Genomic DNA, 18,861 nt, shown 5'->3' with positions numbered 1-18,861 from the left:
AGAATGTTTTAATAATGATGGTTCGACTGGACCGAAAACGTTCTAAAGATTTGTAATCCTTTTTGCCTTAGTTTTTGTCTTTTGGTCTTGGACAACCGAACGATCGAGGATATTGTATAAATTTTATAAATATAACGACGTGGTCATTGCAAACACCTGATATAAACTATCCAAGCGACGACTATATACTTAAAAAGCTCTATTTGATGATGGCAGTAACCCTGGGTCTTTACGAAACCAAATATATACTTGTAAGAACACGCTCCCAAAATGCCGTCAAAAAGTCACTACGTTTCCAGGAGCAGATATTGGATTAGATCATCAACCCCTTGAGACAGATAATAAATTAAGTGTAAACAAATCCAACGACAAAAACCAACATAATTCATTTTGACGATATAAGCCTAAAAGATAACATTAAAAAAGAATTTAACATTAGAATAAAGAACATCTAAAAACAACTAGAAGATCCAGAGCAGCTATTAAATGAATTTAAAAACCAAATTTATAAAATCTCCACAAATAATGATTATATAAGATAACCGAAGTATAAAAAACATCGATGGATGACAGAAGGCATTTTGAAATTGATGGAACAACGGTGACTTATAAAATCGACTGAAACAGAATATAGACATCTACAAAGAAGAATTAAAAGGGTGATACAATTAGTCAAAGAAAAATGGAAGAGAGGAAGGTGCGAGGAAATTGAGGATGTAATATCTAGGCAAGACTCTTTAAATGTGCACAAAAAATAAAAGTAATAAGCAACATATTTAAAACACGAGTTCCCTCTGTACTAGTTGACAATAACAACAAAATGATTATAAATGAGAACGAAATAAGGAGATAATGGCAACTGTATATATCAGAGTTGTTTGAAGATTACAGAAATAAAATTATCGAATCCTACCAAAATTGTTGATGAAAAATGATATCAGAGTAACGACACGCTTTACAAATTTGTTAAAATTAGAAAAGCTTGTAGTCCAAGTGATACACCAACTGAGTTACTAAAGGTAGTAGATGAAGACAAGATAAGAACCAACCGGGGAACTACTTAATGTAATTAAATACACGGACGATACAGTAATGTCAGAAATTATTGAAGGTCTCCAAATTCTGCTTAATCGTAGTGACGAAGTAGGCGAGGAAATGTGCATTAAAATAAACTCAAACAAAACCAAATTTTTATTAGTTTTTCGTAACCTACATCCAGATGCAGGGCTTTAATTAAATGGAGTCCAAGTACACAAAATTACATATATGGAAACTGTCATAACGGACCAACTTAATCCAGATATAAAAATAAAACGATGAATAGCAATTACTAAAACTAATTTTATAAAAACGAAGACGTTTCTTTGCAATAACCATCTCAGTTTAGAACTAAGACAAAGAATAGTTAAGTGGTATGTCTGGTCTGTACTTTTATATGGAGCGGAAGTGTGTACACTAAAAGTATCAAGTATGAACAGAACAGCAATGAAAATGTGGATTTATAGACGGATGTTAAAGATACCTTAGACAGCAAAAATAACTAATAAGGAAGTACCAAATAGGATCAACAAAGAGAATTGCTAAAGAGTGTTAAACATTGGAAAATATGAAGTTAAATGTGTCGATAGCAATTAAAGTAAACTGTATACTCACGCTTAATCAAGCCATTAAGAGCGATGCTGGGAATATTTATATTCCACTATGCATCAACAATTTACTTATATAAATTACCATCTTTCTTGTACTCATTGCGTCGAGTAAGAACGATAGATAAACGAAAATGGTTGCGTTTCGATTTAATTTGAGTTTCTTACCACTCCCTGACACGTGTTTCTGGGTCTTCCCGTCATCAGAGAGAGCTTGTAAGAAAACTCAAACTAAACCAAAACGCACCGACTACTCTAGCAATTATAGAAAAAATAATTACCAGAGTATGCTACTAGAGACATCTAGTGATGAAAGATGAAGTTAAATGTGTCGATAGCAATTAAAGTAAACTGTATACTCACGCTTAATCAAGCCATTAAGAGCGATGCTGGGAATATTTATATTCCACTATGCATCAACAATTTACTTATATAAATTACCATCTTTCTTGTACTCATTGCGTCGAGTAAGAACGATAGATAAACGAAAATGGTTGCGTTTCGATTTAATTTGAGTTTCTTACCACTCCCTGACACGTGTTTCTGGGTCTTCCCGTCATCTATTCCCGTTATTTTTTCTATAATTGCTAGAGTAGTCGGTGCGTTTTGGTTTAGTTTGAGTTTTCTTACAAGCTCTCTCTGATGACGGGAAGACCCAGAAACACGTGTCAGGGAGTGGTAAGAAACTCAAATTAAATCGAAACGCAACCATTTTCGTTTATCTATCGTTCTTACTCGACGCAATGAGTACAAGAAAGATGGTAATTTATATAAGTAAATTGTTGATGCATAGTGGAATATAAATATTCCCAGCATCGCTCTTAATGGCTTGATTAAGCGTGAGTATACAGTTTACTTTAATTGCTATCGACACATTTAACTTCATCTTTCATCACTAGATGTCTCTAGTAGCATACTCTGGTAATTATTTTTTCTATAATTGCTAGAGTAGTCGGTGCGTTTTGGTTTAGTTTGAGTTTTCTTACAAGCTCTCTCTGATGACGGGAAGACCCAGAAACACGTGTCAGGGAGTGGTAAGAAACTCAAATTAAATCGAAACGCAACCATTTTCGTTTATCTATCGTTCTTACTCGACGCAATGAGTACAAGAAAGATGGTAATTTATATAAGTAAATTGTTGATGCATAGTGGAATATAAATATTCCCAGCATCGCTCTTAATGGCTTGATTAAGCGTGAGTATACAGTTTACTTTAATTGCTATCGACACATTTAACTTCATCTTTCATCACTAGATGTCTCTAGTAGCATACTCTGGTAATTATTTTTTCTATAATTGCTAGAGTAGTCGGTGCGTTTTGGTTTAGTTTGAGTTTTCTTACAAGCTCTCTCTGATGACGGGAAGACCCAGAAACACGTGTCAGGGAGTGGTAAGAAACTCAAATTAAATCGAAACGCAACCATTTTCGTTTATTGGAAAATATCTTATCTGGGACATGGAGTGAGGGAAAAATGATATATTACAACTGATTTTAAAGGCAAAATAGAAGGTCGTAAAGTCGTCGGAAGAAAATTGGTTTCTTGGTTAAAAAACATTCGTGAATGGACTGAGATATCAAATGCAGGACAAATATTCTATGTGACAGAAGATCGACAAGCCTTCACAATGGTGATCGCCAACATCAGATAACTCTGATATGGCACGTGAAGAAGAAGAAGAAGAATCCTTTGTTCTTAATTTTAATAAAATATACCAATAAAAACCAGAAGTATTTACTTCCCTGTAAGTCTTTTTATTTCAACAAAATGAGAAGAGTTCTATGTACCAGGGATTTAAAATTGGAACTAAGAGTTAGGTTGGCGAGGTCCTATGTTTTTTCGACTTTATTTTATGGAATGGAATCTTGGACCTTGAATGCGACATCAATGAAAAAACTGGAATCATTTGAGCTGTGGGTGTACAGAAGAATTCTGAAAATATCATGGACAGAACACGTCACAAACAAAGAGGTTCTGGGAAGGATGAACAAAGAAATGGAAATTTTAAATTCAATAAAAATAAGAAAGTTAGAATATCTCGGACATATTACACGTGGAGAGAAATACACCTTGCTCCAACTGATTATGTAGGGAAAGATCCAAGGAACGAGAAGCATAGGGAGGCATAGAATGTCATGGCTGCGCAACCTGAGAGAATGGTACGGATGTACATCAAATGAACTTTTCAGAGCAGCCGTCTCAAAAGTCCGAATAGCTGTGAAGATTGCCTACCTCCGCCGCGGAGATGGCACTTGAAGAAGAAGAAGAAGTCTTTTTAACTTTCATAATCTTACCAAATATCAAATATGCGAGATCGCTTTTGTGCCTGTTCATTCGCGTAATATTTGAGATAAGCCTCCCTTTATTTTTCCATTCTACTCTGTTTATTGCTAAATTTATTAAACTCGGTTCTAAGAATTTTTTGACGTTGTCCGCCCATCTACTTTGTAAGCCTCCTTGTCCGCTCTTGTTTTTATAAGGTCATAATTAGCAAAAACAATGTTTACAATTCAAACTCTCGTATACTTTTATTTCATTCTTTAGTATGCCAAGAAACAAAAAGGCGGAAAGGCCAAGAAACGGAATTTTTTTAGTTAATGCTGAGATAAACTTTCCAAATTTATTGGCAAAAAATTTACTTACCATTGAGCCGTTAGCTTTTAAAATATAAACAAAGCAGTCGAAATACATGCGATTGTTTATTTAGAAGTGAATGACCGATTTGTAGATAAATTTTAGATAAAATAAAAAAATGAATGTCACATTTTTGTCGTAACAACATCATTAAATTGTGAAATAAAACTAATAAATATAATATAAGATTTGTTTTAGTATCGGTAATTTTATCATCATCTCTACCTTTGTACAATGAGAGACTCGATGCAAGGGCATTCAATTATTAATTGCATCTAATTATTACTATAGGGTTTCAACTATAAATGAAACGTTAAATTTATTTGTCAACAATATAATAAAAAATTATTAACAGGGAACAATCGCGGCACTGGTTGGCTGTATATCATAATTTAAAAAACTTGCAGTTTTTTTCCTTTACCAAGATGCTTAGAAACATTACAATATGATCACACAATATGATCAATGAATAACTTTTTTCTAGCCTAAATTATTACTAAAAACTTGAGACTAAGGGCAAACTCAGCAGCATCCCTTAGGTTCTGTCAATTTATTGCGCAAAAATTAACCTTACCATCGCTTGCACTATACTTTGCTTTTCTTAACTCGAAGGGTTTCTTTTTCTTGAGGCTTTTAGCAAGATTCGTGTTGTCAAACAGCTGGATAAAAGATATAGTTGTTCGTGACCCTTATTAAATTTTTCAATGGTCTTGTTAATAGTTTCCATTTCTCTGGATGTCCCTATGGAGGTCACTGTTCCTATAGTACCGAGGAGTGTTCAAAATGGTCCTTAGCACTTCATTTTGGAATCGCTGAATAATGTCTAAATTAATCTTACGCGCACATCCTCACAGCTGGATGTCGTATGTCCAGATAGGTTAGATTGGGTAGCTTGTCTTCCCAATAACCAATACCTTTGGTATACTTGATGTTAAAATGTTCTTTTTTCTTTCTTACATGGGCCCTTTTTTATGCCCATTTTTATCGGCATATGGTATCTGAGTATTATTTAAATTAACAATACTGTGTTGTTTTTTCTTGCTTCTAATTTTAAATTAAGGATCAAACTGTTAAAGAGATCAAACAGTGCTTTAGTTCCATTTTCTCCCAAAAACTTTGATATTTTTTTAACACTCACTTCATCAGGGCACACTGCTTTTTTCCTTTTTTGTCGTTTGTATTGCACACGTAACCTCACTTTCCGTTATAGATGGATCTGTTATGGCAATTATCGTGTAACAATGTTTTATTCTTTTATCTTCAAACTATTTAGAAATATAGTTTTTTCTATTTTTTAACTGTTCGTTGATATCTAATATTCTGTGTTTAGTTTTGTTTTCCTAACATTTTGGGGTAGTTGTTTTGGCTTATTTCCGGTGATCTCCTTTAATTTCTTGTGCAGGTGGTGGCGGTTATTTTTCCTACCACATGGTACCACATAGGGTATTACTATAGGGGGTTGAAAAGTGGAGACAGAAATTGCTGGGCTAGGGATAGGGTAAGCAAAACAAACCGAAACGTTTGCGAATGGCTGCTCTTGGTTTGTTTGGGGAGCTGGGTCGTAGATAAGTGAATAACAAGGGGACTGGCATGGGGTAACTACAAAAAGTGAATCAAAGGGTACTTACATGGATCTCCTGGACAAAACAACACAAGAAGGTTCCTAAGCTATTTAAATCGGATGCCGCTTACGAGAATCTTCCTGCTGGGTGGTAAGATAAGCTTTTCTTTCCTAAAAAATACAAAAAGGTGTTAGAAACTTTTTAAAAGAAAATAATAACTTGGTTCAGGGAAAAAATTACACATTTATTGTTATCTCACCACAACCAGTTACAAATATAAATAATAATAATAAAATACAAAATAACTTACAATAATCAGTACCGATTCGAACTTCGTACAATTAGTACGTTAATAATTTGCTCCGTTTGTATACAGAACCAACCGGTTTTCGATTTATTTGGGTTTTTAGTTTAGGTGTTTGTAAATAAACATATACATTTAAAGTTATACAGTTTGTTTTAAAAGACTCCCCTAATGGGGGAGTCTATCCTAGGACTTGTGCGGGTGTGTTTTTGATAAACAAAGAGATCAGTGCAGTTGAAAATCAAATTCATATTAGTAACGTAGAAATGGACACGGATATAAACTCATTAAAAGGCAATCAAAACATGGGAGAAGAAACTTCTGATAAATCACACACAAACGAAACTCGTCTGTTCAATGTTTTGTCAGATAAGTATAATTTTAATATTGTTCATGTTTATATAGAAAGTATCAACAATGACAATCTAGGACGTTTACATCCCTTATCAATTGGCCATATCCTACATAAAACATTAAAAGTGCCAAATATAATTGAAATAAAGAGGATTGGTAGAAATAGGATTAAAGTTATATTAAAAAATTTAAAGGATGCAAACGACTTAGTACAAAATTGTAATTTAAAAAATGATAATCTAAGAGCTTATATACCGAATCATCTGTTGGAAGTTAAGGGTGTTGTACGAGGTGTAGATACACAGTTTGATATGGATTACTTGTGTGAAAACATTGAATCGACAGCAAAAGTACTACAAATTAGGAGAATGCACCGCAGAGTAGAAGAAAATAATGAGATAAAATATAAACCTAAACAAATGATTATTGTTACATTCGAAGGAAATATTTTACCTGGACAAATATCTATTAACAGAGTCTTTTTTCCAGTTGAACAGTTTGTTGGTCGTGTAACACAATGTTACAATTGTTTGAAGTTTGGGCATGTATCTAAACAATGTAAAAGCACGTCTTCCTCATGCATTAACTGTGGTTCAGAAAAAAATCAAAATCACAAATGTGAACAAAAAGATAAATTCTGCATACATTGTAAAACCAGTGGACATGTATCTATAGATAAAAAATGCCCTTATTATGTCTCTAAGTCAACCTAGTACATCTAGGAATATAGATCATTTTGAAAGCACTAGAAAGAAACGTAAAGCAGGATCTCCTATCACGTTATCTCCCACTCAACCTCCTTTATTTCCTTTTTAATTTGGTCCATCTAAATCACTATCATCCAATCCACATAAAACAAATACTAATGATATCGAATTTATTAAAAATAACTTGTTTAACCCTTTGCAGCCCGAATTATGCTATTTGCATTAAAATGTATTTCTCAACAAAAATTGTGTTATTTATCGTAAAATTTAACACCAAAAATTGGAAATAATATTTTTTTATGACAACTTTTTGGAGTTTGGAGGTGGTTCCATGGTGGAACCACAGGAAAATAAGTATGAATTAAAAAAAGTTATTTATTTCGCATGAAAACTACAAAAACAATCACAACCACAGGAAAATAAGTATGAATTCAAAAAAGTTATTTTTATTTTTTATGAAAACTTGAAAAGCAATTAGATTTATTCGTGAGACAAAGCCCAACTTTACATGAGGAACAGTGCCATCTAGTTCTATGAGGTTGGTTTCTAGTGCTACAGTGAGCACATCGAACTTTATTGCCATGAATGGGCATATGAGCAGCTTTGTCGGTGCGTATTTCAATGGGAACCTGAATTTTAAATTTATTCGGCACTTCTGCTGTTGAACTTGGTCTTCCTCTTTGGGGAGTGGAAGGATCAGCACCTATCAAACCTGCAGATACTGCTAAACGAAAAACTTTGAGAGTAACTGATGGTGTTTGAGATCTTTCTTTGAATATGATATATGCGTTTACAATTGTTAGATCAATAAAATGCCAGAAAATTCGATGCCACCATTTTTTAGATTTACGATCTATTTCATAGCAAGCCTTGTACATATCTGATTTGTCTACGTAATCCATATGTTTATTATAATCTGTCACTACTGTAAGACCAGTGAAAGTTTTTTTGGAGCCATCTTTTTGCTTTCTTGAGATTTCCTGCATATCTTCAGGGTTATGAAAATTGCTCAAGAAATGAACAGATTTGTTATCCATCCATTTTGTTGCCAATATGCCCCCATTACTAATTTTCCAACATGTGTCACCACGTTTCATTGATTTATCGTTAGAGAAATCTTTGGGAAAAAATTTAGTAATCAGCTTTGCTGTTCCACAAGCATATATATATTGGGCCCGTAGTTCTTCTAAGAGTAGATAAGAAGTAAAAAAATTGTCGATATACACTTCATGACACTTACCAGCAAGACTACTTGTTAAATCTTTGACCACTCTAGCCCCTAACCTTTTTTCTGCAAGATCACCTGTTTTACCTGTATAAATCTGGAATTGCGAAACAAAACCAGATTCATTTGCTCGCACCCATACTTTATAACCCCTTTTTGTCGGTTTTTTCGGCATGTATTGTCGTAGTGAGCTTCGCCCCTTGAACTTAATCATTCCTTCGTCAACTGACTGGCATTTACTGGGATTATAATACTTATCAAATGTTTCCGTCAATCTATCTATCATTGGTCTTATTTTATACAATTTGTCATAATCATTAGAACCTTTTTTGGGAGCAATAAAGTTGTCATTTAGGTGCATGTTACCCAAAAACCAATCAAACCGATTTCGAGACATAGCAGATGATATATAGGTGTCCCGTAAATCAGTTCTTGCAGACCAATAATCTCTGTAGCTTGGATCTTTTTTTATACCCATAAGAATATTGATTCCTAAGAAACATTTCATTTCTTCTTTTGTTGTTGGAATATATTGTTTATTTTTTTGGGTTGCATACAAGTTGGTCTGAAATACTAATGTATCCAAAAGCTCCTCTGAAAAAAGAAGCATAAATATATCCAGCGGTTCTTCTATCTCTTCGGGCACATTAGGACCTACATCACTTACAAAAACTGAAGGACTCTTACCAAATTTTTTTGAATCATCGGACCAAACAACTACCTTTTCTTCATTCTTAGGTTTCTTTTTACCTTTGTTTTGTGTATTTGTGTCTTGTATTTTTTTTGTTAGTTTTCTTTTCCTATTGACTCCAGTTTCGTCTTCACTTGATTCTTGATTACTTGATTCTATTTCAATGTCCGTACCAGTGTCTTCATTTTCCGCAGTATTTTGTATTTCTTGAAGATCATCTTCAATAACAAATGATTCATCATTGGTATCATCGGGAGGTTCATCCTCTCGTCCATCATCATCTGAATCTATTTCGGAAGCTTCTAATTCTTCTCCGGATGGTATCTCTTCAATAAGTTGAAATACCTCATCAGCTTCGAGAGCTTCAAGCTCTCTAAAGAAACGGTTTCCTGAAACAATAAAAACAAATATTTATATTATGCTAATAATAGGCTTTGTGGGTCCACATGGAACCACATATTTTGAAAGCAAAAAACAACATATTTATGAAAAAATATAAGAACTTTTTTGTAACAACTCTAAAATAACATCAATATGTATATATTTATGATCCACTTACCTGACATATCTTTTATTTGCGTAGTTGAAATAAAAAAATTCGTTATGCGTGACAAAAAGTAAAAAGGTAACATACATCTACCGCTCCTTGAAACAAACTGAAGCCACCGAGAAAGTCGCCGCATTAGCGATCTAAAACACAAAATTGTAGGGAACACCGGTCTGAACGTGATTCCGGCAAGCGTTTACTGGAAAGGTTTTAGAAATTTATGAATTTGTGGTTCCGCTGTGGAACCACTTGCCCGAAAAGGGTTAATCTTTATTTACATATTTTGATAATTTTTTTAATAAAATAAAAACTATCGATGATATAAAAAATATAAATAACGAAACTCTTAAGCATTATATTAGTCTAGTATTGGAGGATACTTTTACAAATAAATAATTTTCTTGAAGATTATGCAATGGAATGCACGTTCTGTAATATCTAATAAAAATTCTTTTATCCAATTTTTATCAGAAGAAAATGTATATATTGTTTTATTGAGCGAAACTTGGTTTAAAAAAATGTAAGCGTACAACTTTAAAGGTTATAATCTATCCGGAAAGATCGTGATGATGGCTATAGTGGAGTAGCCATTCTAGTTAAAAATACTCTCAATTTTAAGAAATAAATATCCTTAGCAATTTTAATGATGAAATTCTAGTTTGTGGATGCGCGGTAAATTGTGGAAAAAATTCGATTAATTTTTTATCAATTTATCGAGCACCAAAAACTAAAACTAAAACAGATGATTGGGTTAAAGATTTTTCTCAAGTAAAAGCTCCCTTATAATAGGTGGAGACATGAATGCACATAATGTATTATGGGGATTTAAAAAAAGTGATAATATTGGAAAGCAACTAGAGATGGTTGCAGATGATCTAGAGTTAGTAATATTAAATACTGGTGGACCTACATGTTTAAATCGGCCTGGTGTTAATGATTCTATGTTAGATGTTACTTTCAGTTCTTCAGATATTGCAAAAAAAATTACATGGTCTGTTTTCTTAGATACACTTGGTTCGAACATTACCCTGTTTTAATAACAGTTGCCAACGCCTCCATTCAAATGAAAAAATTTTACCTAAAAGTAAATGGAATATTAAAAAAGCAAACTGGAAACTGTATACAGATGTTGTAGACTCTCTCTTTGAGAATAATATGAAATTTGAAAACACTGGCGAAAAGTATTGCTTTCTTATTAATAGCATAAATGGGGCTGCAGAAAAGGCAATACCTGCTTTTAAACCTTTCACTAGCAAAAATCATCTTCCGCCTCCTTGGTGGATAATGAATGTAGTAATGTTGTGAATAACAGAAGACAAGCTATTAAATTATATAAGAAATCTCCTACAATGGCCAATTACATACAATGCCAAAACTTGTATCAGAAGCCAAAATATTTCTAAAAAATAAAGCCAAAAAGAGCTGGATTGATTGGTGCTCAAAGTTGAATAAAAATATACCATCAGCAAGCTTATGGAATCAAGCTAGAAAATTAAACAAAAAACCAATTTCTTCTATAAAATGTTTTGACGATTCCTTAGAAGAACAATTTTTCGATCAAATTGCTCCACCATCTGTAAAAAATTGCAAAACTTTTGACTATTCTTTCAATAAGCAATATCATTTTTTGTTAAAATCTTTTAATACATTAGAATTGGAATTTGCCTTAAAAAATCGAAATAGTACTAGTCCAGGTTTAGACAATATTAAATATCCAATGTTACTATATCTTCCCAAAAGTGCCAAACTTTTACTATTGGAAATATTTAATGATATAATCATGAATAATTCAGTAATAGCTCAATTTCAAGATGTAATCATTATCCCCATACTCAAACAAGGGAAAGATCCTAATTCCGTTCACTCATATAGACCTATCTCACTTATGTCTTGTGTACTGAAAACTTTGGAACGGATGATTAAACATAGATTGGAATGGTGGTTGGATAAAAAGAAGTTACTTCCAGATTTGCAGTTTGGGTACAGAAAGGGCTGTGGTACCATAGATGCACTTGCCACATTGGTAACGGACATTCAGAACTCCTTCTCAAGTAATATTTATTTACCGACAATAGTATTAGATATAGAAGGAGCATATGATAGTGTTTGTCTTGATATTTTAATGGAAAAATTAATAAAAAATTTTCATATACCGCCACAATTGGTAAACACTATTCTTAACTTTTATTCGTGCAGAAAAATTTACCTGAGAACAAACAATAATAAACTTATAGGTCCTCGTTATAATAAACAGGGACTGCCGCAGGGATCAGTTTTAAGCCCTCTATTGTTTAATATCTATACTGCAGATTTGCATAACATTTCCATTAAAAATCTCAGCTTTAAAATAATACAGTATGCTGATGACTTTCTTATGTATTCTTCTACCAAAAAATACGATAACTGCATTCAAACTTTAGAAAAAATACATGATAGATCCAAAAATTGGTTCAAACACAATGGGTTTGAAATTGCATCAAGTAAATCAAGTATTACTATTTTCACTCGACACAATATCCGAAAACTAAATCAGTTAACATTGAATGGGTATGATTTTAATTTCAGTTCTTCAATTAAATATTTGGGAATGATTCTCGATCGCAAGTTAACTTGGAAACTTCACGTTAAATTTATGTTGGATAGATGTAAGAAGGGTCTAAATTTCCTCAAATCAATTACAAAAACATGGTGGGGTACAGATGTGGAAACTTCTTTGCTTTTCTTCCGATCTTATATTAGATCAATTATCGATTATGGATGCATATTATATGGTTCAGCAAGTAAACATATTCTGAAAACAATAGATGTGTTTTAAAACGCAGCATTGCGTATTTGTTTAGGTTCCATGAAATCGACGCCTATTAATGCTCTACATGTGGAAGCTCTAGAAAATCCCTTGGGCTATAGAAGAGAATACCTTAGTCAAAAGTTTGTTATTAATATACAAAATCGAAACACTACTCTCTACTCAAATATCAGAAAACTGAACGAAGAAGATTTAACTAATCGATATTGGAGACTTAAGAACTCACCTCCACTTTGTGAGGCTTTTAGAAGCCTGACAAATTTTGATTATGACTTCAAATCAGAGGATAATCTTCACATCGAACATTTTTATTCGTGCTTGCAACCCATTACTGTGATACAACCGAATTACCATGTAAATTCTTCTGTTAGCTCGAATATTTTGAGGTCCTGTTTATCTAGTCTGTCAGACTCTTTAGTTATTTATACGGATGCCTCAAAGTCTATGTTTGGTACTGGGTGTGCTTTTTACATTCCATCAACTAATACAGAAAAACTTTGTCGACTAAATCCTAGTTTTTCAATCTTTAGTGCTGAAGCTGTAGCAATATATGAAGCATTAAGATACTTTGAAAACACTCAGAATACATCTGTTACAATAGTATCTGACTCATTGTTTGTTATGTTAGCCATTGAAACTTTAAGTTTTCCTAGTAACAACTCAAATATATATGTATTTCAAATTAAAAAACTTGTTTATGACCTTCATAAAAACCGAAGAGTTGTTCATTTTTTGTGGGTTAAAGCACATGTAGGTCTTAAATACAACGAACATGTTGACCTATTAGCTAAAAAGGCCATTGATACCGGAACGCAAGCTGATCACCAAATCTGTAGACAAGACGCCTTAACAATAATTAAAAATAATATCAATAGTAAATGGAAACAATCTTGGCATATATATATATAGTACGCAGTCTTCCTCGCAATATGCTTCTATACAGCCTTTAATCCCAAGTGATTATTGGTTTAAAAATTATTCCGTTCCACGAAGGTATATAACATCTATAATTAGAATAAAATTTGGACACGCCTGCTATCCTAGTCATCTGTCCAAACTAAAAATTGTAAATTCAAATTTATGTCCAGACTGTCAAAAAGAAGGTGATCTAGATCACATTTTCTTCGAATGTAAAAAATACACAAAACAAACTGAAGATCTAATAAAAAAATTAGTCAACATCAAAATTTTTCCTCCGTACAATATGTGCTATCTGCTATCTCTAAATATAAGAGCTGTAAATGAATGTTTGATGGAATTTATTTGCAAAAGTAAGCTTAATATTTAACTCTAATTAGAATCCTAACCTCTGTTTTACCCCATTTGTTATTACCTTTTATCCGTGACCCAATCTAGTTTGTCTTAAAAGCAATGTCTTGATGGGTCCCTAGACGAGAAATGAGTGTACATGTTTTATCTCTATCCTATCCTTAATAATAATTTTAATGCTTAAAATTTGAAATGCTACTTAAGTTTGAAATTTATATTATCTTTTTATTCTTTCTGGGTAGAAAATTTTCATGTTGTGACTGGCTGTATGGCACTTGCCTATGCCATTAAAAAAAAAAAAAAAAAAACACAATAATGTTATCGGTTTACAAACTTAGATGTTGAGGACACTATAAGAAACTTAAAATATTATTGGGCGACATTTTGTAGCGGAAATAAATTATTACAAATGAAAAATAATTTTTAAATGGAACTATGCATAGAGGTTAACCTTTTTTAAAAACAAAGCAAACACGAATTTTAAATTTATGGATAGGTATGTACCAAATGTCAAGAAAATAAAGATAGCTGTCATATGTCAATATTAAATTTTAAAACGTTGAGAACAATTAATGTGACAGTTAGCCACTCACTAATATTTATAATTTTACTTATTACAATTTCTTAACTTGTCCTGAAAGCAATTATTCATAGAAAATGTCTATTTTTACTTTTTAAAGATTTAACAAAGAAAAGTACCTCATTTTTACTAAATGTTGATATTTTCTTTAAAAGTTCTGGGGTTGAAACTGGAGTCAAAAATCACTGTAACATAATCAAATGCATCTCACAAACTGCGACAATAGTCTGGAATGACCGAGGACATCAAAATGAGTACGGAAGCTGGGTACTGGGACGCAATCTTCAAAACTTGGTTTTTAGAACACTCAAGCCTTTGCATGGAACCATGTGGGTATCTTTTAGTTGTTTGAACGCCATTTTACAAATCCTTCAAATAAGACACAGCAAGGAAACAAAACAGTGATTTTTCTGACAAAAATTGACTCATTACATTCGAATATAATTCTTCAGGCGACCCACGCCGCGGTCCTCCTTGCTTCACGCTCCGGTCCTCTGTTGCCTCGCACCCCTCTACAAATCTTCGCAGCGGGCCAATCACAATTCTTCTCAACAATGCTTTGCAAGGGAGATTCAACCTTAACATAGCTTGGGTTTAAAATTTGCAAAATTTTTAAAATGCAAAATATGAATTATTTTATTTCGCAGTTGAAATTGCAGTGATTTTTTTTTTCAATGTGTCACAATATAAACAGAAACTTAACAAAATTTTATACATTGAATATTCGATGGTTATAAGGAATTTATACATGCTACAAGGTGAAATGTATCGTGTCTTTTTATAGTGTTCAATTTCATTACAATCTTTACTATGAAATTGTATTTTTGTATGGCTTATCTTCTGCCTAGAGGTCAGTAAACGGCTGTCCAGCAAAGTCCATCTCCCATAATTAAAAAAACTTTGGACACGTTATGAGAACAAATATGAAAAACATGGAAAGACTTATTCAAGGAAAGGTAGAAGGCCCAAAATCACGAAGAAGATCCTCACAAGAGGGATCTACCTTACAGAAATATGCAAAAGACGTATGCATAAGTTTAAAGAAATGACCAGAGACAGAGATCTTTGGAGACGGACAATACACGACATTATGATCAACACTAAACTCCCTCCGAGGGGTCAGGACTGAGTAGAGCGATCGTCTGCTTGATTATTACTTGGATCCTCTTGTACTCGTTTTTATATTTATTTCTGAATTGTCTTGTTTGCTCCATAAGTCTTAGAATTTCGTCTGATACCCCTTCTTGTTTTCTTCTTGTTTGACTGGACTCAGTTTTGTTTCTTAAACGGTCTCTAATATATCTTTAATATTTGTGGTTACTTCAGTTATGATAACATTTAACTAAAACAATAGCTTGAAATTCACATAAATAAATTGACAATATGATCATAAATCTGTTAAAAAGATATTCTTTTTTTTTCTAATAAATTTTTAAACTTATTCTTCAAGAGTATATATCCACGCTTATGGTTTTTGCTTTTTTTTATTTTTAACATTTTCGATTATTTCTAGATCATAATCATACATTAAACACCAACGAATATCACCTTGGCATTTCCCGTTATCAGTTGGAGCGCTAATGAAAATAGATAAGGGCTTAGCATTGAATCCTAATAAATCCAATTAATACATACAATTTATTACCCACTCGTATAGACTAACATTATACTCATTAATCGATCAAAGATATCTCTAACATATTTTAAATATTTACTGGGTACTAATTTCTTTATTATTAAGTGCCTAAAAATATAACCTGCTACTACATCATAGAAGTTTTATTAATTTGTCTTAAATAAATGCTTATATGCGGACATTTCAGTTTTTTCTACAAATTTTTTGCATATTTTCATAACGAGAATAAGTAGTACTATGGTGCTAAATTTGCTTTTCTAACTATTGTAGATACAACCAAAGTACTATGAATGTAAATTCTTCTATCAATTCCAATGTTTTGATGTACTTTTGTTTAGCTAGTCTGTCAGGCTCTTTAGTTATTTATATTGATGCATCAATGTCTATTGTTGGTAGTGGGTGTGCTTTCTACATGCCATTAACTAACACAGAAAAACTTTGTTGACTAAATCTTAATTTTTCAATTTTTAGTGCTGAAGCTGTAGTAATGTATAAAGCATTAAGATACTTTAAAAAACTCAGATTACATCTGTTACAATAGTATCTGACTCATTATCTGTTATAACTTTAAATTTTCCTAGTAATAACTCAAATATATATCTCCTTTAAATTAGAAAAACTTCTTTATTGCATTTATTAAAACCAAAGAATCGTTCATTTTTTGTGGGATAAAGCACACATTGATCTTAAATATAAACTACATGCTAACCTATAAACTAAAAAAGTCATTGGTACTAGAATGTAGACTGGTCGCAAAATCTGTACACAATAATTAAAAATAAACCATAATTCAAAATAATATTAATAGTAAATGGAAAAAATCATGACTTATAAACAGTACACATTCTTCCTCGCAATATGAGGCTATTCAGCCTTCAATTCTAAGTGATTATTGATTTAAAACCTATTCTGTTCCATTTAGGTATATACAAATCGATGCAAGCATTACAATTTGACGAACCCTATTTAGTTACCGTTAGTCCCAGAATAGTTTACAATAGACTCTTTTAAAGTACAAAAAATAAGCTTTATTTTTTATTTAGTAATGTATATAGCTAAATATACAAGATAAAAAGTTTTAAAAGGTTGGCTACCAAATATACTGTGAAGATTCAGCGTTGTGATACCATGTGTATCACCGGTGATCAACTTTCTTGGTTTATTTCTGGACAATGTGTATCACCCGAGTTATGGGAGCCGGCCCTGTTCTAGTTATTCACCTAAGAATGATGATCCAGGATTTGTGTTCTGAACATTAGAGTTTTATATACAAATTGTCACGATCTTTTTCGATTTTGTAATTTTTAATAAAGTAATTATTTTTTTAAAATGTCCCGTGATACTTTGCAGAGTATAGTTTAAATTACCAATAATACTGTTGGTATATAAAATCAGGCATACAGAGTATGCAGGTGGGATGTAAGTGAACCTATAATATATATTTTAATAGCATGTCGAATAAGTGGGCATCACAGGTGATTCATTTTAGTCAAGTTACAAAATAATTAGCAAGTAAATAGCAAGATCTGACCGAGAAAGTTACTATTAATAATCTGTATATGGAATACTGTAAATTCTAAATACTTGCACTAAACATCATTTTAAAGAGGAACAAGTTTTTTTTCTGTATATCAAAACCTATATATAAAAATCGCGGGTATTCCTGTTTTTTGCCTCGTTTTTTGAATATATTTTTGTAAAAAAAAATTATTTTTTACTTAAAAAGGTGACATTTCGACAGAAAATTTAATTTTGATCAACTTTTATGTAGATGTGATTGTACCAAAACTGCACAGGTGCACCTTAGGCTATGGCTCCACGAGCGACAGATTGTCGCTAGCAGTAGCAGTAAAATTACGGCGGCAGTAAAGCAGTAAACTCATGGCTCCACGTGCGACAGTTTACAGCGCGCATATCGCCGCGTTTTGGTCTTGTAGTGGCTCCATGAGCGTTAATATGACGCAGCTACAATTAGTGGTATCTTGTCCGTTTATATAATGTCCGTGTATATAGCAGATAAAATAAATAAATAAATAAGTAAAATAAATTCACACCGATAATACAATAATATAGTATGGATATTCTATCATTTCAACAAAAAATTGCTTTAATATTGGCATTGCGCCGTCGACGTAGGGTTAAAAAACAACGGAAATGGTGGATTCACCGTGTTCTAGTGCCTAGACAGACAGGGAAATTTTTTTCTTTTACACAACAAATTAAAAGAATATCCTGACAAGTTTTTTGAATATTACAGGATGTCAGTGTCTTCTTTTAATTTTTTATTATGTGAAATAGAAGATGTCATACGAAAACAAGATACATCAATGCGTGATAGCCTAAGCCCAGAAGAAAAATTAGCAATTACCTACCTTAAAGTAAGATTTCAAATTACATATTTTATAATCCTATACATGTATCTACCTAAAAAAACAAAAACCAAATTTTTAACTATTTAACTTTTATTAGAATAAAAAGGGGCCGCCACCACTTCTTACCTCTGCGTATTCTGTAATTAGCTACTGAATTATCAAATAGATCGACGGCTCCCATATGTCGATTATATTCATTTATCATATTGGGTTGATGTAATGAATCGTCCTTTTCCAATATCTAGCTTGCTTTTTTATGTTACAATAATTAAAAAAATTCTGATGCGACATAAAATCTACTTTGTTGCATTCTTTTATTTATGAATTTTACGCCAAGCTATCGAGAACGAAACATTAGTACTAAAGGATAATAAAATTTTACTTTAAACAATAATTATTAAAATTTTATTTATATGACATGATTAGACAACCACTTATATAGAAATGAATCACCAGTTCGAAGAAGGAAATCCAAAAAATAGATTTTCGGGATATCAATAAAAACTGTTTATTCTCTCTATTCAACTTT

General features: G+C 32.3%; 1 protein-coding gene across 5 annotated transcripts in view; it reads left to right on the top strand.

Moving 5' to 3' along the window:
• LOC140450216 (phospholipid-transporting ATPase ABCA3-like) overlaps positions 1-18,861 on the top strand; it is a 314,982-nt gene that overhangs the window by 86,365 nt on the left and 209,756 nt on the right. The gene's annotated exons all lie outside the window — the stretch shown is intronic.

The sequence above is a fragment of the Diabrotica undecimpunctata genome, chromosome 9 (genome assembly GCF_040954645.1).
Source record: "Diabrotica undecimpunctata isolate CICGRU chromosome 9, icDiaUnde3, whole genome shotgun sequence".
NCBI classification, from domain to species: Eukaryota; Metazoa; Arthropoda; class Insecta; order Coleoptera; family Chrysomelidae; genus Diabrotica; species Diabrotica undecimpunctata.
The sequence above is the reverse complement of the archived record's forward strand: the minus strand, read 5'-3'. Positions and strand labels throughout refer to the sequence as shown.